At 43.2% G+C, this 24,424-nt stretch overlaps 1 long non-coding RNA gene across 2 annotated transcripts in view; it reads left to right on the forward strand.

Moving 5' to 3' along the window:
- Nucleotides 1-1,927: 1,927 nt before the first annotated feature.
- LOC120789369 overlaps nt 1,928-24,424 on the forward strand; it is a 64,303-nt gene continuing 41,806 nt past the window's right edge. Inside the window, exons 1-3 of one of the 2 annotated variants that reach the window (XR_005707376.1) lie at nt 1,931-1,941; nt 3,269-3,324; nt 14,319-14,469. This is a non-coding gene — a long non-coding RNA (uncharacterized LOC120789369). Of the gene's footprint in view, nt 1,942-3,268; nt 3,325-14,318; nt 14,470-24,424 lie in introns of both variants that reach the window. The other variant, XR_005707375.1, reaches the window with a different exon arrangement.

The following is a 24,424-nucleotide window of genomic DNA, read 5'->3' on the forward strand; positions in this document are numbered from 1 at the left end:
AATTCACCAGGATCCAGGCCGCCCCCGACGTGCTCACATTAATTGGATGTCCATATTAAATGGAAAATGAGAGCGGCGCTGAGGGAAAAAGTGAATGACTGACTCTCTTGGCTGCTATTGACCTATGACGAAGAGACGCTGCCCTTTTCCCCAGCGCTCTTCTTCGCCCAGTTTTCTCTTCACCCGTCAGCGTGATGGATCTCAAAGCATTCATTTTCTGACCCCTCACCTGGAAGCAGATTAAGCGCTCTGATTCAATAGGGCCGTTAATGGGGGCGCCAAAAGTTTATGAGGATTTCTGGAAAAGGCCAGGGAAATTAGATTGTAAGCTAACAGATTTATTGCTCTGTTTCAACACATTGTAAAAAGATTATAGGACCTCGAGGCAGGTTGGAGGGGCAGCGGGGCTGTGGTGTGTCTCTCGATGTGAAGGAGAGGTATATGAGAGAGAGACACAGTCCCACTCTCACGTTTACCTGCTATTTTACACTGACAGGGAAAAGACAAGCATGTCAGTCAGCAGCGGATAAGCTCACGTCTGACCCTAACCTGAAGGACGGATGTTTAGACAGCATGCCGAGCATGTCTCAGTTGGAATTCTGCTGGAGGTGATGTGATGTGGACTGATTTTGTTGCCTGTAACGCTGTCTGTTACCCCCCTTTCGCCTTTTCTAAATCACGATGTTCCTGTTTTGTGTTAGCAGGGATGTATCAGCTCTCTCAAAAAAAAAAAAAGCGCATATACTATGACCCAAACTGTCTAGCAGGTGATCAGAAGGCAAGCGTGGCCAACTAAAAGCAGCCTTAGCAATTTTAACATTCATATCATGTCATGCGCAGGCAGCTTTGCAGGTGCACACACCCAGAAACCCACACACACACACACACACACAAACGACTCCGGGTCCACATTAGCGTGGAGTGAAACGAAATGGCACTGGAGATTAGAAGCCTCGACATGTGACAGTGAAGTCTGCCACACTTTGGTTCGAATTTCACCAGAAATGAAAGTCTTCCAAACTCCGTTTAAAATATCACCTGTTCATCCTCATTGTTGCTTACCACTAACTTGAAGTGATTCCCGGCAGTCAATGATATTTAAAACTTGAAACACTTCAAACGATGTTTTAATGTGAATTTTTCATCAAATCATCTTGTTAAAATTTGTCAAATAAGTACCATATTAACTGTAGTTTTTAAAAAAATTTTTTAATATTAAGTTCCCTCTCCATAAATCTACATTAGATTGGCTACGTACTTGTATGGTGCATTCATTTCCACTGTAAAAAGCTGTGTGAGATTCAACGAGTGGATACACCGTCCTCAGGTGGATTCCTTCTCCACAGCACTCGGCTTTGTGTAGTGTTGATTTGTACTTGAGTGAGGGGGATCAGTCAATGATGAGCTCTTCTTCCTCTTCTTCTTCTTCTAATTAATTTCCGACAGACTGCATGCTACAAACCGTGAAGGTGCCTTACACATGCACATACACAGAAACAGAAATCACTCTCAAATTGAAATGCTGGCCTAAGAGAGCAGGGAGTAGTAGTGCCGAGTAGCCCCTTAGTGGACAGTTCTTGTATCACCATGTGCAGTAACATGAAAGAACAGGTGGAGAGGAACCCCCCCCCCCCAGCTCAGGTATTCCCTCCTGGTGACTGATTTTAATGGACTAAACCATCAGTGGGGGGAGCTTACTTTATACAGAGAGAGAAACCGACAAACTGGCAAAATAAATATTTGCAATTTATAAAATTTTGACCTCAAAACACCAACTAAATAGAGTCCCAGACATCTATGGAACCACCAGCTTCAGGAAAACGCAGTTTGTGCAAAACATACTGACAGAACACCCCCCCTCCTCAAAAATGGTAGAACCAGGAAGTATATATAATACATGAGAGCCATTGTAAGCCCTTTTGTCTGTTCACTACAAAACAGGTGAGTAACAAGATAAGAATGCTCAGAATCATAAAGTTTGTTAGCAGTGCTTCACATAGCAATCATTACCAAGAGGCAACAGATGTAGTGAGGTTTGTAACTACATTGAAAACGGTACTGACCCGATGTAAAAAGTTCAATGTCGAAAGAGAGACTTAAGGCCAGGGTGGCAGAAAATGGAAGCGAATGGAGTATTAAAGCTGCGCTAATGAATATATCTTATATTAACAACAGCTCAAATAACAGTGTGCAACTGGAAAAGGGTCGCTTGCGGAGATGAATCCAGCATTTTAGTTGAGCAGGGCAGTTGCCTCTTGAGTCGGTGGCGTTGAAACCAAGGCAAAGGAAATAGCAGAGTGAATACTGGACTTTTTATTCACCAGGTGCCCAGAAACAGGACCCCACATGAAATGCTAACGGTGGTCTGCGTCTGCCGGGTGTGTAAATAGGCAACTCTTTGCTACCACCACAGCAAACTTTATAAGCTGATAATATATCGGTGCCGTGTTTTCAACTTGCTATGCTAACTCACGGTGGCCCAAAAAAAACGAATGAATGCGAATAAATTATCCAGAATATAATCATTACGTAAAGTCCCAGTGTTGCACATTCCAGGAGAGGTGGCAGCATGCACCTTTCATGTTGGCTTTAGCTGCACACCGACAAATCCTTACACGTTGCACATACACAAATATTAATACACACTTAAAATGAAATACGTTGGAGGGGGGATCGCCGTCTGAGTGTGTAACTCAAGTGTCAGCTGAAACCCTGCAGAGAAAGTCCTGCTTGCCAACACAAATTCTCATTCAACAAATCAGTGCTCAAAAAACAAAAAAAAGGCCTCAGCTTGAGGTGAAACCTGCTGAAAAGCTTTTTTTTGTTTGTTTGTTTGTTTTTTAACCATCTCGCTAATGATGAGCTGAGGCGCCAACACAAACAGATTCCCCATGTGTTCGGTAAACGACTCAGGAGTAATGTAAAATTCTGTCATGCATGTTAGCTTGGCTGTTGGTGGTGGTGGTGGGGGGGGGTGGGGGGACCTACATGCATCGCTCAGAGTTGAGATTTACTCACCACTGTCTCTGTGGGCTGACCTGCAGAGTTTGGGTTTAACCCTCTGATGTCTGGCATTCGGTTGCACACAAGCGCCTCGGGAACTCTTTCTGTAGTAAATTAATTTACATTTGGAGGATTTTCTAAAAGATGCTGGCTTCCTGTGGAGCCAGGGAGATCAAAGTGTCTCATTCTGTGTGTTTGATGATGTTTGATGTTTGCTTTGAGTGTGAATGTTGCTGACTTTTTGCTGTCTTTTTTCTCTGCACAGCGGGAAGTGCGCTTTCCTGGCTTTTACTTTCCGCCCTTCCCCCCCGCCTAAATTCGGTAAGTTGCATTTTACCTTTTTCCGGCTGCGGTTCAGATTCCCTTTTGCTGACATATTCTTAATCACCCCGTGATATCGACCCCATCAAGCATTTGATGGACGGGGATGATGTGGGAGGAGGAGACCACGTGCACAGGGAGATGACGCCCCCATTCTCTGTCCTGCCTAAAAAGCAGTGATTTGCTCGGTTGGGTTTTTTTCCAACTGCGGAAACGACAGTTTATGAGCACAAATCCGGACCTTTCTCAAAAGCTGAAGAATTCAAATGTGCGATTGGATGCAGGTAGCGGATGACTGCACAAACGGTCCCTTCTCCCATTTTAACTCCTATCAATCCCTCCTTAACGCTGGTGTCTCACTCTCTTGTCAAGCCTGTGTCCTAGAAGCTCTGTGTATATACAACAAATTTGTAACAGTAAATAAGTTTTGAAGTAAACGCAATTGCGACCAGATAACGTTTTTTTTCTGTCAACATAATGAGGATGTGTTGTTAATTTACGTACTTGGCATGTTGCAAATGCGTTGATACTGAACATATCAGTAAAATGTTCAGACAACGTATTTGTTTACCACCAAACTATCTGATCTTTCCGTACAGTATCCACTTGTAGTGACTACAGCCTTATTAAACTTTATGGTTCGGTACTTGGTTAAGATTCTGATAATGTGTTGCGAGGACTGAATCGTAAGTGTAAATATACCTTGTCCTTTGACATGTTGGCCGTTTGCCTGATGAACGGATGGTGCTTTCCTTCCCTTTTCGGAACTTTAATCCAATGTGCGCTTGCGCTACTTTTTTTTTTTCCCTTTTGTTGAACTAAAGCGCTTTTCTCCTGTGGTTCGGTTACGATGTGGTTGCCGATAGTTGCTGTCAGCCTCGGTTGCCCTGAAAAGAATGGGCAGTAAATCCGTGTTTCCGGCAATGTCTAGTTTGGTGCGGACTATCAGAACAACGTGAGAATATTTACCGGTTAAAGCAAGTTGCGCAGTTGGGAACAAACATAATAATGTGGCTGGGTCATCATCACCTGCTTTCTGTCAGCAGCCTCGTATCTTAGATTTCGCCATTTTCTGTTCTCACGATGACTGACAGCTGCGATCATTGCTGCCTTGGTCTGACGGCGCGTCGATGTAAATAACGACTCTTACATCTCCAAAGATACGGTTTCCCTTGGCAGCTGCGACGTGTTGACAGCGTTGAGCGGCGTGACACAAGTGGTGTGTGCCGAGGATTATCTGCGCCGGTCTGGTGTGCTGCCTGCTGAGGGGCAGAGCGACCTGACGGAAATAACCCTGCGATTGCTATGAAACCTGCGTCTTATTGCCTGTTCATTCCGATGCCATTATTGCTCAGGCTTCGGATGCTTGTGTATGTTTGCATGTGTTTATGTGTATGTTTATGGATGCCGCAGAGTCCCCGCTGACGCTTCGACATATGACTCCCCGAGGCTATACAGCAGGGGCCTCTAGGCGCTTTGAGAGGCCCCCCCCCCCTCCACCCGCCCACTGTTTTATATTAATGTGTGTTTGTGTCCGCAGACGCAGCTATTGTTGTTAATCTGATTTGGTTAAATGTCCCCGAGGCACACACAAAGTAGAACCTCCTCACCTTTCACCTCCTCCTCATTGTCTCTCCCTCTCTCTGAGATAATGATCCCCGACCATTTCACTCATTCGAAGAGGCTAATCAGTTTAAATACTTTGCTACAGATGGTATTTCGGAGCAACATAGTGTGTGAAAGTGCGGTCCGTGTGCCAATATATTCCTTTCTCAATTTTTTTTTTCCTGCAGCAACTGGATTATAGCCCAGTTTTGTTGCCATATTAACTCTTCCTGTTAAAGAAAACAATCCAATTCAATCAATACTGTCTGTGCCCTTATTACTTCATGTTTGACATGTGCTGACATGAGAAATGTCATATCCAGGTTATTATATGCATAATAGCATCATAATCAAATTCTACAATAGAATTAAACATAATGTTTAATGGCTTAAAATGCATTTATATCCCAACGGCCCTTCTATAAACTTCATAGTAAAACGTAGTTTATAAGAATTTATTTACGCCTTTGCTGTAAGTAGTTGACAAGACCATCTCGACACAACGTCCACGTAGTAGCTAGCACTTTGAACTTCAGTCTTCAGCCAACATGGACAATAAGTCCCAAACACTTTCAAAACGTATTTGCTGTCTCAGATTAGTCACTCTATGAATGGGGTTGGTGTTTGTTAAATAGATATCAAGTGGCATTGTATGTGAAGCGCAACAAAAATCTCTGCTTCTCCTACAGGTTCTGCTAAAGATTGCGGAGAGGTTTTAGAAATAATATAAATACTTGGTGGTAGGGTTTATTTTTTTTGACAGATTTTATGAAGCTATAGTGATTTTTGTGCGTATTTAGTACAACCGAGATATTCGCTGCTCTATATGCTGAGTAATTTTCTGAGCAAGGACTTAACAGTTGCTCAGAGATGAGCGTTTTTGGTTTGTATTAAACCAAGACCTGGGCACAGCAAACCATAAAGCCTTTGATGGGCTGTCTACATGATTTTGAATGATTTTGTTACATCATTGCATATTTTGGGCCTCGTGTATACTTAAATATGTATGACGAAATATGAGGCTATGACTTTCCGTTTCAATTCTGTTGACAGCCTTTGACAGGAAGACTGACAGTGTGCGGCAGCTGCTGCAGACGTGTTTAACATGCACTTTGAGGCTTGTAGATATTTGACGTCGGCTTTGTAGACATTTCTCTGAGCAGACCCCGAGATGTCGGTCTTGTTGGTTTAGCCTCATTATCCCACATCCAACACGTTTCCAGTCAGATGAGTGTTTGTGTGTTTACTCCTCCATGCGTTTCTCTCCATTATCTGAACTGTGATATTCAGCTGACCTCAAAGCTAACAATTGCCCATTTCGTCTCTGCTACTTTCTCTCCCTCCTGCACCCATCTTACCCCCCGCCTCCCCCCTTCTACCTGGGGCAAAGTCTTATGTAAAACACATTTATTTTTAATGGATTTTTTAATGAATTTTTTAGCTGCCTATTAATAATGCCATTAGTGGTGGCAGAGCGGCGTCAGACAGCAGCCCGGCCTGCTAATCCTGCCCCCCAGCCCTGGCAAACGCAACTAATCCAGGCCCCTGCTTCGGTTCCAAGTAGGCCTCACACACACACATGAACACACACAAAGTATGTGCAAACACGTACTGTATGTAAAACACACTGCCACACACACATGAGAGCGTTGCTTAATCCTCAGTATGTGTGTCCGTGTGTGTGTGTGTGTGTGTGTGTGTGTGTTCAGTCTTCTGCTTCACCTTTCTTTCTTTGCTCTTTTCAAATGCCCCACCACCTCTTCTTCCTCTTCGTCTTCACTCGCTCACCAGTCCTCCTCCTCCTTTAATCCCTCTGTCGCTCCTTTTCTCCTCCCTCCCTCATTCGTGTCTTTCGTTTGCCTCCCACCTTATTTCTCCCTCGTCCCTCTTTCAAGTGCTCTCCTCCCCTTCCATCTTGACCCCCCCCCCCAACGCTTTTTCTCTTCGTCTTTGCCTCCCTCCTCAACCGCCTTTCTTCTTCTTCTCCCCTGGGCACCCAGCAGGCCTGGCCTTGGTGCTCGACTCCTCACTGAGGCTCCCTACCTGAGGCCCTGAGAGTGTGCACACAAACACACACACACACACACACACACACACCCCCACACACAGCTGTGGATGCTACAAAAACTCAGTGCAAAGCAGGGAAATAGTGAGACGCTTAAAGCCTTAATAGAATTTGAGCTGGGCTCAGAGCGCTGGAGAAAAGGTGTTAATTACTGCTGGTTTTAATGCTAATTAAATGTTTCAATTAATGTAGTGTTTGTTGCCAAAATGTGTCAGTAATTGTCAAATGGCAATAAGGTGTGTGAAGGCATTAAAGAAAAAGAGACAAAGAGAGAAAGGGAGCGCTCTACCTCCTAGATGTGCTGGAGCCCGGAGCAGTGCAGCATGGGAAATTTCATTCATGAGGTGGAAAAAAAGCTGGAACAGATTCAATACAGCTGTTTTCCATAAAACCGTTCATGGCATCCATTAAATAGTGTTTTTGTCTGGGCTGGACTACTGGTGTATACCATATAGTGGACTGAGGGCACCATGGATGTTTGACAGAGGAACAATAAACAGAGAGCATGCTAGTTTTTTTTTTTTTTTTTTTTTGTTAAAGTGCAACTTATCTCTAAAGAAAAAAGAAGAAAAAAATGTTTGAATATGAAAAACAAATCTTTAGTCATTTCATGTTTGAGAGGTGTCAGGAGGAGTGAAGAGAAGTTTTTTTTTTTACAGAAATACAGATTAATCAAAACTGGTTTGTACCCCAGCTTTTATACCCTCACACCTGGACTTTTTTCTGTTGCAAGAGGAAACCTTAGTTTCTAGAAGATGAGGTCCTCTTAGGATATCAATGGCTCAGAAAAAAAATGCTTTCAGTAACAGAAAATGATGAGAAGGCGGCAAATGAGCTTCTTTATAAAGTACCCGAGTCCCTTTAATTTCTAAAACAAATGGTAAACATAGGGTGTTTGAACTCCTCTCGCAATTAAATTTCAGTTGGATTCTTGTTTCATGGATCATTTTGCATCATATTTACATAAATGCAAATTTATGTTTTTGAAAAGTAACATCTGAAAATGATGAAATAATGAGCTCCCGAGACAGTTTAAGGGGCAATATTGATGGTGCCGTGTAGCTACTGCGATATTGATCATATTACCCATTCATTAAATATTAGCTAGTATGATCCATTAATGGAAGTTCCTTTATTACCAGATACAACTACAGTAAAAGAGCACCGAAGCCCCACAAGCCTGCACAATTCTCTCAATTCATTTTTATAATAAGTTTTAGAAATGTTTAATTTTGCACCTGCATCAAAATACTCTTAAAGTGACAATCATTGGATACATCTGGTTTATATATATATATATATATTTTTTTTTTAATTTTATTATTTAACTACATTAGGTCATTAGAAAAACATAGATGTAGTCAGAAGGGACCTCAGCTACTAATGTTTATTCCGTCGATGCAGTGTTGCGAACTTTTGAGACTTTGACTGTTGGCCGCATTGACAGAAGACTTACTGCTGTTCAGACCAAACAGGAAACACACGAACAAAGATGAGGAAAGAGAAAAATCCTACTCCGGGGGTCAGAGGAGATGACCAACAGTTATTGTATGAGGTAGGACCTCTTTGCATTTAGGTTTGCCCTGCATTCAGTGCCGTAAAGAGCCTTTATCCAGCCTGATCTAGAGCTGCGTGACATGTCACTTGTTGCTCAGCCAGTGGTGTAACTTTTCACCAGATTAAACTGTAAGCTGTGAACAAGTTCTGGAGATACCCTCCGAATGAAGCAAATGGAAAAAAGGTTTTCTCTGCTGAAACAGGGGGAGAGGCTTTGTCTTGTAAAGTTAAGCTAAAAATAATTTGGGTTTCCATGTATCGTTTGAGTTGTGACGCCCTTTGACGGCCTAAATGTTGTTTTGAGATGTTTTCACACTGAGCTCAGGCTTGACAGGTCAAAATTTAAGGGAGCCACTAAAAGCTATTGGTAGCTGCTATGTAAAGGTATTGGCATCAGCGTTGGTTATGAAAAGCAAACATCAACTGAACTCTACTCAGACGCATGACTTCGGCTCTCCAGTACCAATGAATGCAGTCTAAGAAACAGAAGTATTGCTATTAAACCCCCCCCCCCTCCAAAAATGTGTGGTTTATTTTTCTTCAATCGGTGTGAAGCAGGCTGGTATTTGTCTTTGTTGTGTTGAGACCACAGGTTCGTGTGTGTGTGTGTGTACTGCCCCACGGTGATACATTGCAGACACAGGCAGTCCATCACGCTGAATTATAACCTCACTGAGGAGCCAGCGACACACTCGCAACTGCTTTGTGTTCACTTTACACACTCCCTTTATATAAGTGTGCAGGTGATTTTTTTTTTTTTGCTTGTGCATACTCTTCTGTATGTATATAAGTGTGTGTGTGTGTGTGTGTGTGTGTGTGTGTGTGTCACACTTGCTGCACACTGATATGAATTCCATCTGACTCGGTATGCAAATCAAAAGACTCTAGGTAGGGTAGTGCTAATCGCCCAGTGGCTCTTTGGGCAATGTGTGTGCATGTGCCTGTGTGCGTGTGCGTGTGTGTGTGTGTGTGAACAAGTTTTTGCACATATGTGTGTCCTAGGGCTTGCGGGATAAGGATGTGAAATTCCAGATCAGCGTTTCGGTGCTGAAGCCCGTAGGCCCCTGTCAATCTTGCTGACACACACAGACAGACACACACAGACAAACACACCCACGCGCGCACACACACACACACACCTCTCTTTGGGTTTCTGGCTCAGATTAGCATAATTAAGTCATTTGTTGTGGTGGGGCCTGATAAAATCATTGAATTATTCAATACCAACAATATCGCAGGATAGATAAATCTCTGTGTGTGTGTGTAAATGTTTGTTTGCATGTGTGTGCAAGTGTCACTGTGCACCCCAATACCTCCCTTCCATTACCCACAATGCACTGCGCTTCTGGCAACGATCCGGGGGGCCTAATCAATTGCTCCTCCACCCAGCATCACGACAATCCATCACGTACAAAACCATTCATCTGTTTCCATAACAGCAACATTGCAGTTGTTGTAACACTGTTGTTTGTATGCAGATGCAGTCTTAAGACTTATAAAATGTGACTAATATTATTTCACATTTTGTTTCCATGTACGTGCTTTACTGTTCATCCGTGTTGGAAAACAAAGCGGCGAGCATTGCTTTGTGTTGCTGCGAAGAATTAGCGTCAGCATCTTCTGCGTGTCTGAAACCAGCCAGAAAGTTCTTTCATTGAACACCGACAGCAAAACAAAATGGATTGTAGGGGAGGAGGAGGAGGAGGAGGAAGAAGAGGAGGGGGGGTCGGTGGGCGAATGTACTTTGAAGTACCGTGCACCAAGGACAATAGGAAGTTTGATGAGAGCAGAGAAATGCTGTAATTGTGGGGGTGCAGGGTGTTACGGTGAAAATGAAACAATGTTCGCAGAGTGAATTTACAACTCAGTACAGAGGAGGTGTGGGCTTTGTGTACATGTCGTTTGGGAACATGGAATGAGACTGAATGGCACAGAGCTTTGAGTTAAAGAGTTTGTCTTAAACTGTTTTCATCATCCCCCCCTTTTCATTTATTAGGTTTAGGTGATGAGATTGCTGCTGCTTTAGCTTTAACTGGACTGCCACAAGTTGAGATTGAGAATTGAAATCGAACGACGCAGTCTCTCAACCCCTTTGACCCTCACTGTTTTTACTTTACGATTGCATATTACAGGTTTTCTTGGCCGACAGGCCCCTCATCGTTGCCGGGAATGACATTTACCAATAAGACAGTGATGAGAGCAGTGAAATCCCATGTAAAAAAATCTTGTATGTCATTCAATTATGAGCTCAACTAGGAGTCTAAATGTCAGAATCATGACACAGTCACGGAGTGAGTGGTATTTACGCCACGGGAAGCACAGCACATTAACGTTGGAGAGGGAGCTCATTAATGAGGCCAGCCTCTGTATCACGTACGCGGTACAGTACAGCTGACGTGCCGGTGCTTTCAGATAACGCCACGTCCTGACTAACGACACTGTGCTGCTAAAGGACTGGCAGCACAGAAAACCGAACGAACTTAATAAACCGCCGACACATTCGACAAGAGCCCTACCTGCGACCCTTCTTCTACTTCTGCGAACTGAATTTGAATTAAAGAAATGGTTACAGAATTTGGTGGGAAGATCAGCACCACGCAGGTCTGCATGCCAAGTATGGAGCTAGGTTTGGTAGACAGTTAGCTTAGCTTAGCATAAGGACTGAAAACGGACTAACTCCAAAGTTTAAAAAAAAAATACGGCCGCTCACACCTCTGATACTGACTAAGTAACAATAAGTAATGTCTTGAAAAAAAGTTGTTGCATTCTAACGTGTGGCTAAGTTGCTACCTTGACATATTTTTATAAACTGAATCATAACAGTATAATTCTAACACGAAATTCCAATCACCATAGACGATCCAGCGTCCTACAACGCATATCGGCATCGGAGTTGGCGGGAAAATCGCTGGTTATTGAAGACGGTGGCAGCACCGAAGGGAAGCTGTAAAAATCCCTTCCGACAAGTGTATCCCCCCTCTGAAACTAATGAGGACCTCAAAAAACACAAATCAAAAAGGATTGTGGCGAATGTGCAAAGATCTGACGGCACGTTTTGTCGGTCATTAGACTGGATGCAGACAGCTGGACGGAATATTCTAGAAGAAAGTCTAAATGCTCTTAAGCATGTCCTGTTGATAAGGGGGGGGGTCGCTGTTCTCTTAACCACTCTATCTTCTTGCTTAATTCCACACTTATGAGCGTTCATTTCGTACATCGCCCTTGGTTTCTGTGTTCCTGATCACAGCCCGGCTCCCCTCCCCGACGCTGAGCTGAGACACGGAGTGCTCTGGCAGAGGTAAATAAGGAGGACGATTAAGGGGAATGAAGCGCGAGCCCCCGTTGTGTTGGCGTCCTTTCGTTCTAATCAACATTAGTTCAGAGTCATTATTCCTCCGAAGTAATTGAAGCTTCCACACACTCATAACCTCGTCCATTACTCTCTGCCGCCAAGCAGGAGGGGAAGAGACCGGAGGAGGATGGAGGGGGAGAAAAGGAAAAAGGGGAAGGGGGGGGTGACGTTATTTTTGTGCAAAATAATACACGGAAGATTAAAAACTGAAGAAACTGAAGCAGAGAATAATTGTCAACAGGTTTACAAAGTTCTTGAATGTATATAAGTTGAGTTATAAATGACCGGTTTTCTAATCGGGCTCTGCTTTGGGTTAAAGCTTCACTAATCGATAATTTTGTATTAACAATCCATCAAATAACTACTGGGAAAGAATCCACCAAATCATTAACTCTGCAGTTCCCTTCAGCTGTACAGAACGTTTTAGTCTCTTTCAGTTTCACTGCCCGCAACTCGAATACTGTTGAGTCACTCTGAACACTTTTATAAACCTAATTTACAGCTGCGGCCCGGCAGATGTTCTCGGTGAGTCGGCTCCGAAAGCCCACGGTGTGTCCATGCCCTGCCCAGCACCAAACAGCAGACGGTGGCTAGCTGGTGAACAAACCATTGTTCCCTCAGGAGCTGGTAGAGACCAACGCCGAGCTTAATGAAGAGTGAATGTTGGACTTGTATTTGTCCGGGAGCTGAAAACACGATTCCAGCTGATCGATTCATGCTGCTCCGATGTGTCTCGGGTTTTGTAATTATGCAACTGTTTGCCGACACGTTAGCCGTAATTATTTTACAGGGCGAGGTGTCGGTGTTGCGTTTACACCTTGTTGCACTGCCCTAAAGTGACTAAAAAAAAAAAAAATTAACGCAGGTATAAGGTTTGAATAGGTTTAGGCACAAAAACAACTTGTTTGAAACCAGAGAACGATTATGTTGATGATGATGAAAAAAGGAACCAGTGTTGACTAGTGCCCCTTGTGAAAAAAAAATCACATTGTTGACCCATCGATTTATCGTGAGTTAGCCAAGAAGTGGTTTTAATGTTGCAGTAACAACCTCACGCTACTTCAACTTTTGCTCCTGACAGAGAACAGTTAAAAAAAAAAAAAAATTTTATGGACAGTCGTGGTTGTCCTGCTTGCAAACACACAGGCTTTAATGCGAGGAAATGCAGCGATGAACACATCAAGACGTTGCTTCGACACTCTGAAGAGGTGAAGCCAGGAGTTCACGCTCGCCTGTAGCTGCGTTTGATATTGTGAGGATAGAGAGGGAGAGAGAGAGAGAGAGAGAGAGAGAGAGGTGAATGACAGAGGGATAGAGGCAGGGCAAATGTTACGGAGAAAGATAACAATATGGACACAGAGCGGGAAGCAGAAAAGAGGTGGTGATGGAAAAAGTTAAGTAGACATCCTCCTGTGGGTGAAATCCGGAGGTCAAGAGTGCCAAAAGGAGGAGCATCCTGTATAGCCGTTTATGCCTCAAACACATGTCTGTTTATCGATTCGTCTCAGTCTCCACCGAGTTTCCTGATCCTCCTTTCACCATCACTGAATTTGAAATCTGGGTATCAAATCACAGAGCAAATCACATGGAAATCGGCCGTCCAATGAGCACAGCTGGGTAACGGTCGGTGGTGGAATTGCAGTTACCACACACGCACACACAAATGGAAAAATTAAAACATTGTTGTGGGCTGCCACTTTAAGGAAACAGTAACAGTAAAGTTAAAAAAAAAAAAAAAGAAAAAAGAAAAAAACTTTAGCAGCAAAAACTAATAATTGCAAAGCAGCCAATTAAATTGTGCGGGAGAGATGAAACCGCTCATATTTCCCCTGGTAATTTCATGCTCTAAACTCGCTTCCGTGCGCACATAAAAAGAGGAGAGAAAATATCATTTCAGAAGCTGACAGAACTCATTGTTCGTGGAATTTTAAATTCAAAAAAGTTAATAAAGGCGAGTGCGAGATGAAGGGAATTTGCATTTCTCAGATTAACAGCATGTAGAGCAGCGGCGGCGCGCGCAGCCTCGGGTCATCATTTAAGAAACCTTTGCATATTTTATTTAAGAGTGGCCCGGTTTGGAGCGTAATAAGACAGACAGATAATGATTAGAAGGTCGGGCCTGCAGGGCACAGCCGGGCTGGGCGCTGTAACGCTCTAATACCCAACACACACACACACACACACACACACACACACACACACACACTCACACAAAAGCACTGCACAGCCTGTGCCGGCTCCTCTAATTGGCTGCTGATGGTTTATGAAATGTTTTCCAAAGGTTTTATTGTTGTTGTTGTTGTTGTTGTTGCTTTTATTGCTTTCATTATTTTAATGGAGGTTTCTGCTCGTGAGCGCTGGTTTGGCTCAAAGCCACCTGGTTCTGCTTAACACGCTCCTTTTTAATTAACACAGAAAAACCCCAAAAATGGTCCAGAAGATGCAAGATCATGGCTACATGCTAACATAGCCACACAAGCCGTACCGTGGGTCAGCTGGAGCATCAGCGGACCAACCAGAAATGTTTACTGGCATGATGGGGAAACACCTCTGAAGGGGAACACAAGTGAGATTCTTATTTTAAGCTAATGGTAATTAAATTCTGTCACACACCATTAAGACTGCGACACTGAAACTCTCATGTAATTACAAGTTTGATTTAAGTCCCATCCAGCTCTTCAGCGCTAAAAGAAAAGCTGTGTAAATTTTGTACGGAGATCAAGAAATGCATGGTTTGTTTTTTTTTCCTTTTCTTTTTGACTGAGTGATTTTGATACTTTACCGATTCCTCATTATTCTGTCCACACAAAACCTGTGACACCAACCCTCCAAAGCAGCGCTACACTTTGTATGCTAAGTTTTTGCACCAAGACCAAATTAAGCATGGTCGGAAATGTATTAGAATTGAGATGGTTATATAATACTGGGATTTTTGCATAGACTCCTACTGCAAATACAGTATATTAAACCGATTTTGTTGGATAGATACTAAGAAATTATGCTTCAGAAATGGCATAAATGTGTTTTTTCTTGTTTTGAAACCAGTAGTAAAGGCTAATGACTGGTGCGTTTGTTCAGTCAGGAGTAGGAGGATTCATGCTGATGTCTGAGTGAAGGACACCTATTGACAGTCTGCTTGAAATCGCACCACATCTGTCTCAAATTTTACCACAGCTTTTTCAGATTACAATGAAAGAGAAAATAGTCAGCTGCTGATGCTAATCACCGGTTTATATATATATATTTTTTTTTTTGGAAAACTTGGAACTCTGGGTGACTCAGTGGAGGACATGAATGCAAAGTTTTACCTTTTGGGCTCAGCATCAGGACGCCTTTGTTTTGCTGGCGGCAGCTGTAACATCTGGAGGAAAGATGATAAGGCAGCCAGAGCTGTAACGGTACAATATAACCTCTACTGTATCTAAAAATCATAAGAATAATGTTGCTGGTGAAGACTTGTACATAGGAGAAACGGCAAGTTATGATTGTTCTTTTTTCTTGCTATTGTACTCTCTATCTGGAGTTGTGAATCAATGCATCTTTTTGATCTTTCTCACTTCCATGTATACAACAGAGAGCTGTGTGTGTGTGTGTGTGTTTCCATGCCCCTCAGGGTGTCGGTATAATGATAGAATCTCACAGGCCCCTCCATGGGTTTGAGGCCTTATTATCCGAGCAGGTAAAGTAATTTCTCAGTTAGGCCAATGTTCCACACTAATTCCTCCCCTGTATGTGTATGCATGTGTGTATACGAGTGTGTGTGTGTGTGTGTGTTTTTGTGTGCGTGTGTGTGTGTTTTTGTGTGCGCGCACACATCAAAGCACTACAGAGAGATGGGCCAGATAATATTTCTCTGATTAATTTAGTCATTTGGGATACTCTGTTAACTGGATTACACTCAGATGTGTTGATATGGCCACATGGCCCTGGGTTCTGTGTGTGTGTGTGTGTGTGTGTGTGTGTGTGTGTGTGTGTGTGTGACTGACTGACTGACTGACTGACTGTGTTCGTGCACATGCAGATATGCCTGCATTTAACACTTATCAAGAAGCTCTGTTTCATTCCACTTGTGAGGTCCAGAAATCCGTCAATGATATGTGAAGACACTCTGACTGATGAGGGAGGGAGCCGCTTTAACGTCACGGTGCTCAAGAGGTTGTTCAGTAAATTGACTTACCTGTTAAGTGATGAGACAGTCATTCAAAGTCGTGCACGCGTGCCAGGTATAATCAGCACCAATTGCCATTTTGTCTTACCTCATTCATTTAGCCTGACATTGCGTTCAGGTTATCCCATTTCTTGTGGGGAGGGAGGATCGTTTTATTTTGTAGTATGAGTAGCAGCTTGGCAGCGATTGCTAGGGGGCAGTTAACTTAAAGACAAAGTGAAATGAAATATACGTTTTTAAAATTTTAATCCTGTGTCCTTTTACACCTTTTAATTGTTCATTAACACAGGGCTCTTGTTGCGCGCTTAATGTCCACAACAAAACCTAAAAACCGATTTTGAGTATTTTTATGTCCAAATTGCTGTTTGTTTTTTTTTCTTGTAAAATACAGAAATACTTTTAATGACGCAGCTTGAACTTGTCCAATCAAGTGGGATATTTGGGGTGACTAGAATAACCACACCCATCAAATAAAACCGGACTTGACCGTTAGCTATTGTGGGTAGTTTGTAGAGCAATATCATGGTAAGACGTGTGTGTGTGTGTGTGTGTGTGTGTGTGGATTTCAGCTCGCCATAAACTTTTACATATCTAAAGAAGGTGGGCATGTGTGATTTTATTAATTCAACCCTTACCCCTCCCCCTGATCTCACCATGCAGGTGTGTGAGGCAGGTGAAGGTGAGCAGTCCTACTGCCCCGTGTCTCTCCACGACCCTGCACTGCGCCGTATCCTCCGCGCCACGCGTGCGTTTACCAATCCAATCAAACGTAAAGGATTTGTTTTAAAGTCCTCTGAGAAATAAAACCCTGCACGCATTCATCTTCACCCCGCAACCCTACCCCCCCCCAGAAATGACTCTTCTATAAAACTAAACTGCAACAGCAATTACATTTTGTGGGAAACGTACATGTGACCGGATTGTTTTCTATCAAGGTAACGAGGATATGTGGTAAATTTACATATCTGGGAAGTCACAAATACGTTGATGCTAAACGTTAAAATGTTCACAGACGACGTGTTTGTTTTTGGCCAACACATCTAATCTTGCAGTAGAATAGCAACTTGTAGTGACTTCAGCCTAATTAAACTTTTTATTTTTATGGTTATGTTTAAACTGTTACAGCACTTGGTTAAGGTTAGGGAAAGATCGTTGTCTGTTTTTAATACAGAGAGGTTCAGTGACTTCAGAAACAAGTCTATTTACACTTAACCAGAGCTACCATCTTTCCCCCAGCCTTAACCGAAGCGCTTTTGTTGCCCGAACCGGAGACGGGGACCCTGGATGCGAACCCTGGTCTCTGGTGTGACAAGCTGTGAGCTTTGTACGCCGCCATCCGCCCCAACAAACCTCCTGGTTGTGTTTTTGTGTTGCGTATTTTCTGTCGCGGTTTTAGTTACGTGTATAGACGTCACATCGCTGAAGATAGAGATGCTCCAACTAGCTTTCACTGTGACGTTAACATTTCTCATGCAGAGATTATACAAAAATGTGTTGATTTAAGTCGACTTGCAGCAAACCTGTACAGCTGCGTCTCACCCTCTCATCGGTGTTTCTGAGACCTGGAACCAGGCTATGTCCCAGGTAGATCAGTGGCTGCGGGTCTCTGCACTATTTTGCGTACACTATGTTGAGTCATTCAGATTTATCCATTTATGAAGACTGAAGTTTTATTAAATAATGTGTATAATTTTATCACATTAGTTCGTAGTTCATGTAGCCACCTATTTTATGTAGAATAGTTCCAGTGGAGCAGCCTCTTGACCACGTTGACCTTAGGCAGCAACTCTCCAGATTCTACCTGCTCTCCCCACAAAAAACAGCAAGTTTAGCCGTCGCTTGGCCTAATTTCTGCTACAGGTTATCACTTGAAATGTTTTGAAAGAATGTTTTCGGCTGATTATCGCTCAATATAGTGAAGGCTAAAATGAGAGTGAAACTCCTCAGTCATTTATACCATGATTAATTGGGGCTGTCATTTTTTTTTTTCCCCTCAAAATTCAACCTACAGTTTGAAAATGGGAAAGAAATTTAAATATTCATCATACTGTGATGATCAGTTAAAATTAACAGTGCAGTGTGCATTTGTGCAACAGGCTGTGCGTTGGACTTCAGCTGGTTGTGGGCGTGCGTTGCGTCAGGAAACTAGGCCGTTATTGTTCTCTCTGCTAATGCAAAATTGAGAGAACTAGCATGCCTTGCTTAAAAAGATAATCACGTCACCGTACCGTCTGAGGAATGCGTTTTTTTGTTTTTTTTTCTACGACAGTTTGCGATAAAACTGAGCCAGTTGCGTACATATTAAGTTGAACTAACTGCGCACCAGTTCGAATTTTTTCAAACTAAATCTTTTCGTAAGTGAGTCCTATTCATCGGAAGCCCAAATTGTGAATTTTGTCATGAAAAGCCACCTTTTTGACAGAAACCACTTCCACCGGCGAACTGAGACTGCCGAAGCCTCAGCTTTGCTTTTGCTGAACTGTCAATTCGGTCCCTTATTTTTATTTATTTATTTTTCTCACAGTGGTCATGTTAGGAAGGGAACACTTCCCGGCCAGTATGGACAGGAAGAACTGATTACAGCAACCAATAACTTTACGGTATATATGGCCGTGTGAGTATTGTTTTAAGACAGAAAAAAAAAAAAAATCTCAACCAGCACTGTCATTTATCATACATGGATGAAGTGGGATGGTAGTGATGAATGTGTGTTTAAGCCAGTAAATGTGTGAAAACCGTTGTTTTGTGTAGGTTTGTGTGCAGTGTCAGGATGCATCATGACGACCAGTGAAATGTAAAGAGACGGGGGGAGAGAGAGAGAGAGTGGAGAGGGTTAGGATAGCAGCGAGGGGCAGAGAGACGACCAAGAGAGGGAGATCGAGCGCATGAGAAAGAGAGGGAGATGGTAGGGTGGCCAGAGGGCAGTGTGCATTAGAATAAAAGCCTGATTGGCTCTGACCTTCCTCACAGCCAGCTGTCAGCCTCTTAGATACACACACACACACACACACACACAGCGTGTACAGCACACAGCCTGTTATGGCCCTGCAGGCTCTGATTACCATATCAGCACTGTCTCATTTGCATAAATCCCAGCACTCTTAATTAGGCTTCATCTCTCTCTTCCTCTCTTTACCTCACTCTCATTTTCAGCTCTTTCCCTCCACTTTTCCTCCCCTCTCTCTCTCTCTCTCTCTCTCTCTTCCTCCATTTGCTTGCAGATATGGGCTGGGGTTTAGGGTTAGAATTAGCAGATAGGAGGGTCCATGACTCCCAATTAGTTTAGTGCTGTTTAGCCTAATGACAATTTCACTTCATCTGCATGTATTAGCGTGCCATGTTCTTTTACTACTTCTGTTCACATAAACATTATCAGCAAGGAATTTTCTCTTTCAACTTTTCTCCCTCTTTTTTTTTTTCCCTTCCTCTGTCCTTTCCGACTGTAACACCTGTAAAATACAATGAGCTAATTATGGCTAGAAGTAAAGTCTTGTACCTGCAGTCAATTAAGACCACTCCTCGTTATCCCTCTGACTTCATGCAGCCATCTCGCGCTGGTAAAATCTTGCTGTTGTCGTCGTGGTATGTGATTATCTCATGGTCTGCACAGGCCAATAAAGATCCCTAGTCAAAAGTTTGTTTACTTGCCAGTTAATCATCTGTCATACCACGTTATATTGCAGCTTAATCATGTGGAATTACTGGTCAGTGTGCGGCCTACATGCTGTCAGAAATATAATGAATTTTGTCGCCCGTTCCACAACATTCTGGTAAATGACTGCGACAAGAACGTAAACTGACTCTGCAGAGCACAATACTGTAGGCAGCCATGTCACGTTTAGAGGACAGAGAGCCAGGGGCTGGTGTGTTTTTTTTTGTGAGTGCATGTTGTTGTTTGGAAATTAATAAGAAGTGAATAACTATTTAACTTTCTCTGGGCTACTAATAACTGTCAATTATTGAGGGTATAGGTTACATATGAAATAAGTTTATATTTCTCCTCCTCATTCTGTTGCTACAATACAGACTCGCCGTTTGTGTCTTAATTTTTCAAAGGAAACAACTGCCTGGTGTATCGCTTCGGCGGAAGTTGAAGTCTCTAAATTGAGTGGGCCCAGCTGGATATGCAACAAGTTGCAAATACAGCTTCTGAACTCAGGGGAGCTGATGCGGATCTCTTGAAGGTCCAGCGAGCTGCTACTGATCAAATCTCTCTATGGAAAGCAAATGCAGTTAGTATGATAGCTGAAAAAAAACGACACGGAGACTACAAACCCACATTTGAAGGACATTTTGCCAGCGTTTTAGCTAAATAGTGATATTCTTAAAGATCTACGCGCACTTGTCATTCATATATACAGTAGATCAAAGTACTCCTTGCGTTGGATCTGGTTTGTGAATGTAGGTGAACAAATCAAATGGATTGGAGGAATTAAATCTTATTCAGCTTCGGTGCCTCATTCAGCCGGGGGCCAACTCTGAGCTGTGGATCTCCAATATGTCTACCAGAAGGTGTGTTACATCACCCGAAAGGTTACGAAAACTGATGAGGACTTCAGGACCCGTTCGGCAACGGGTGATTGGCCTAACTAGGCTGTCTGAGAGGGATCTAGGAGGAGGACCAGGACTTGCACATGTGTTGAAGGTTCAACTATGTCGACATTATCTTCAAGTAAGATACCGGACCAGAAGGTTTGTGGGGGTTCGGCCTGGATCCGGGGTGGGGGGGGCGCGCTCTGGGAAGCTGTCGAACCCCCAAACACGAGTTCTGAGAGTGTGTGTGTGTGTGTGTGTTGTTAGAGGGAGGTGTGTAGGGGGGTTAAACACAGCTATATTCTGTAGATAACAGGATTAGCTGGGAAGCGGATAATAAGTTAGCATTTCCTCCCTGCGGCGATCTCTCCTCTCTCCTCTCTCTAATCCTGCAGCTTTGATGTCCCTGCTCCCATCAGGTATCTGGGCTGCTCTGGCCCCGGGGCCCCGAGGCCTCCAAATGCTCAGACACTGAGTTGTGGGTGTGGATGTCTGCCTGTCTTTGTGTGTGTGTGTGTGCGCGCGTGTGTGTGTGTGCGTGTGTGTGTGTGTGTGTGTGTGTGTGTTCGGTGTCCTCATTAGCTCTGCCTGTTTACTAAAGTTGGCTTCTTGGGATGAAATCTGCTGTGCGGCCATTCTGCCAGAGATCTGCTCACTATTTACAACTCTCCCCCTCTCTGCCAGGGTCTGACCCGACAGAAAGCTGATGAGGCATCTTGTACTGGGCAGAAAACATCTAAACAACAACAATACTGAGGGGGGGGGGGGGGAATCAGCAGCAAAGCAAAGAGCAAATTTAGAGCTTTACAGAAAAGATTTCCCCCCAGATTTTTTGTGGGGTTTGACATTGCATTATTCACGATAGTTACGAATTACCTATCTATAATACATTTTCCAGCTAAGTTAAGTTACTGCACATGAGCTTTAACTGCGAGCTTTTTTTTTTCTATGTCAGATGTTTAAATGATACGAAGAAGTCCCGCGCCGGTTATTTCCCCCGTGGTGTGATTCTTATCAGGGCGGAGAAGCCTCTGAGCCTCAGACTGTCCCCACCAGAGACGTGACAGCACCTATTGTTTGTTCAGACTCATAGAGCGACCCGTGTGGACATCCAGTGGCAAAAGGTCGGAGATGTGTAATGCTGGCATTGTGCCACAAGTCTTCGGGAGGAGGCCGGGGTGGATGGTTGGCTACACGAGACATGATATTGACACTCGGGGCCGCAGTGTGTTTTGCAGTTTTTGTCTTATTTCTTTCTTTCTTTTGCCTTTCTTGACCACGGCCGCGATCTTTCACTAACCTAGTAGTAAAGAATTTGAAAATCTGAGACATTTCTGGAGTGAACGCACTCTGGCAGAGCAGAGGTTCTGGCAAAAAAAAAAAAAAGTTAAACCTGACTCAACTTTTGCTGCAAAACGGTGCAAAATGATCCGGCCAGGCAACACGCTGCTTTGGCCAGTCCAAGTATGTGCAAGCGCGCATTCTGGGTAATTTACTTCATAATGCGAGTGGTGTAATTCCGTTCACTGGATCGCTGAGACAAAACAACTGTTGCAGTGATAACTTTGCAGAGATTGATCTTGTGGCGATTGTCTCACGTAACCAGTCCTCGTCTCCGTCTACTTAATGATTCTCATTACTCCGAAGCCAATGCGACAGAGCATTATTTTTTCCGGATTCGAAGCCGCCACGAGAACAATGTTAAAGTGACACCCGATATCTGTGCGCAGTCTCTCTGGATAAATCTGCTAAACTTGGTAAATCTGGAATGCGTGACAGCAGGAGGGATCAGCGCTCAAACTGCTACAACTGAGGCCTGGCATTCCTTACGGAGGAGTATTTTTAGCTTCATATCACAGAGGAACTGAAAAACATGGACTGTTGTCAAGGACGATAATGCACTTGTGACCTGCTTTATTTTTGTTTAACACTACTCCACCTGGAGGCCTCCTGTGTACAGACCTCTTTACACATCCTTGTATCCATGTTGTCTTTTCTTATTTCATACATAAACTATTGTGCAGAGTTGTTTTTTTTGTTTGTTTTTTTTTTTTTTCCTCCGTCCTGGATTCATACTTTACAAACCTTGAATAAAGAAATTTCTTTTGGCAGGTTAATACCCCTGCAACTGCTTAAAGATAATAGAAACTCAGCACCACACGGAGGCAATGTTTCAGTGGCATCCACCTTAACTGTCCCGTCCAATGGGAAGTCCCTGCAGTGTTTTCCAAAGATAACGTCCTAATCAGTAAAAAGTCTCCATTTTCTATCAAATAACTACATTGAGTTGTAAATTGGGATTATCTTGAACCTTTATCCCGAACATCAGCACAATAGATACAGAAGTTATAGGGCGACCACGCTGTTGGCAGACTGTTTACAAAGTGCAGGATGCTCGAATGTGTGTGGGTGTATCTGTCTGTATATATGTATGTGTGTGTGTTCAGTGGCAGGGGAGAAATTGAGTCTAGGAGAGTGTGAGTCTAATTAAAACGATGAAAATAATTACTGATACAGGCTGACAGACAGCCTCGCCCTCAGACATCCTCAGTAATTAGTTAATTAACCAAACGCAAATTAGCAGCAAGAATTAGTCAGCCAGGCTTAACGGAGAAGATGGTGAGCCCTCCTCTCGCTTTCTGCTTTGCTTCTCTCTGCTCCGCCTTTGCTGTGTGTGTGTGTGTGTGTGTGTGTGTGTGTGTGTGTGTGTGTGTGTGTGTGTGTGTGTGTTTGTGTGCGCGCATTCAATGCTACACTGCACTGTTTTTAAAAAAGTTAGAAATAGGGCACGTCTGCTTTATTACTTTATCACTACTTTGCATGACACAGTGGCAACATGGTATGTAATACTGTATTTTTATGCCTAAGTCAGTTCATTCAAATAAAAAAGTGATTTTTAGGATAATGAGGCAGTAATTTTCTCAGTTTTTGCCTATAAAAAAACAAAACAAAAAAAAACAAAAACTGGGATACATGGTCAAAATTTGCATCTACTCCCCTTCATATCCCCTAAACCTATGAAATGCTAATTTAAATAACTACTTAAACTTGGGCATTTGGCTCAAAAACTTGAAGCTGAAGTTTAACCATAAAGTCGTCAAGGAAAGAGCTGTTGGGTGCACTGCATTCTCTCCATTGGAAAATAACACATTTTAAAAAAAAAATAAATAAATAAAAAAAATCATACATCCTCACCATTCCAGTTCACATGATCCAAACGAGCCACTGTAGTTGCTCCGAAGCCCTGCAGGTCATAAGAACAAACCCTCGGATCTACCGCACTGAAGTCAAAATGATTACGTGAGCAGCGATGAACATTCGCCCACTGTTGGCTCCAGTGGGCAAGCTGAGGCTCAGTGCTGGAAGCGGCTGGTATTCCTCTTGTTAACACTCACTTTGACTCGCCTGTGGCTCGTTTTAGTGAAGATCTGAGAGAAACACTGCTCCGACTGCACAACAACCCTCAATCCTGGTTTAGTGTGGGCCATATACATTATGCTGTAAATCTGAATAAAGGATAGGTCTGGTGATATTTTATATTTTTCTCATTGTCAACAACTTCCACTAAAATGCCTAAGCCAACAATTAACTGCTCCCACTACTTTCGTCTGTGTAGCCAAAGCCTGATGTAGCTTATTCCTCTGTGCCATGGAGCTGCATTGTTTTCCACAAACTATTAAAAACACACCGTTGCACTGGATAACATGTAATCCCACAATACACCGTCCTGCCACTATAAATACATGTTAGCGTAACAGAAATGTGATCATTCCAGAAACAAAAACGTAAACATTTACCAGTTGCAAGACGTGGTCTCAAG

The sequence above is a fragment of the Xiphias gladius genome, chromosome 4 (assembly GCF_016859285.1).
Source record: "Xiphias gladius isolate SHS-SW01 ecotype Sanya breed wild chromosome 4, ASM1685928v1, whole genome shotgun sequence".
In the NCBI taxonomy this organism is placed as follows: Eukaryota; Metazoa; Chordata; class Actinopteri; order Istiophoriformes; family Xiphiidae; genus Xiphias; species Xiphias gladius.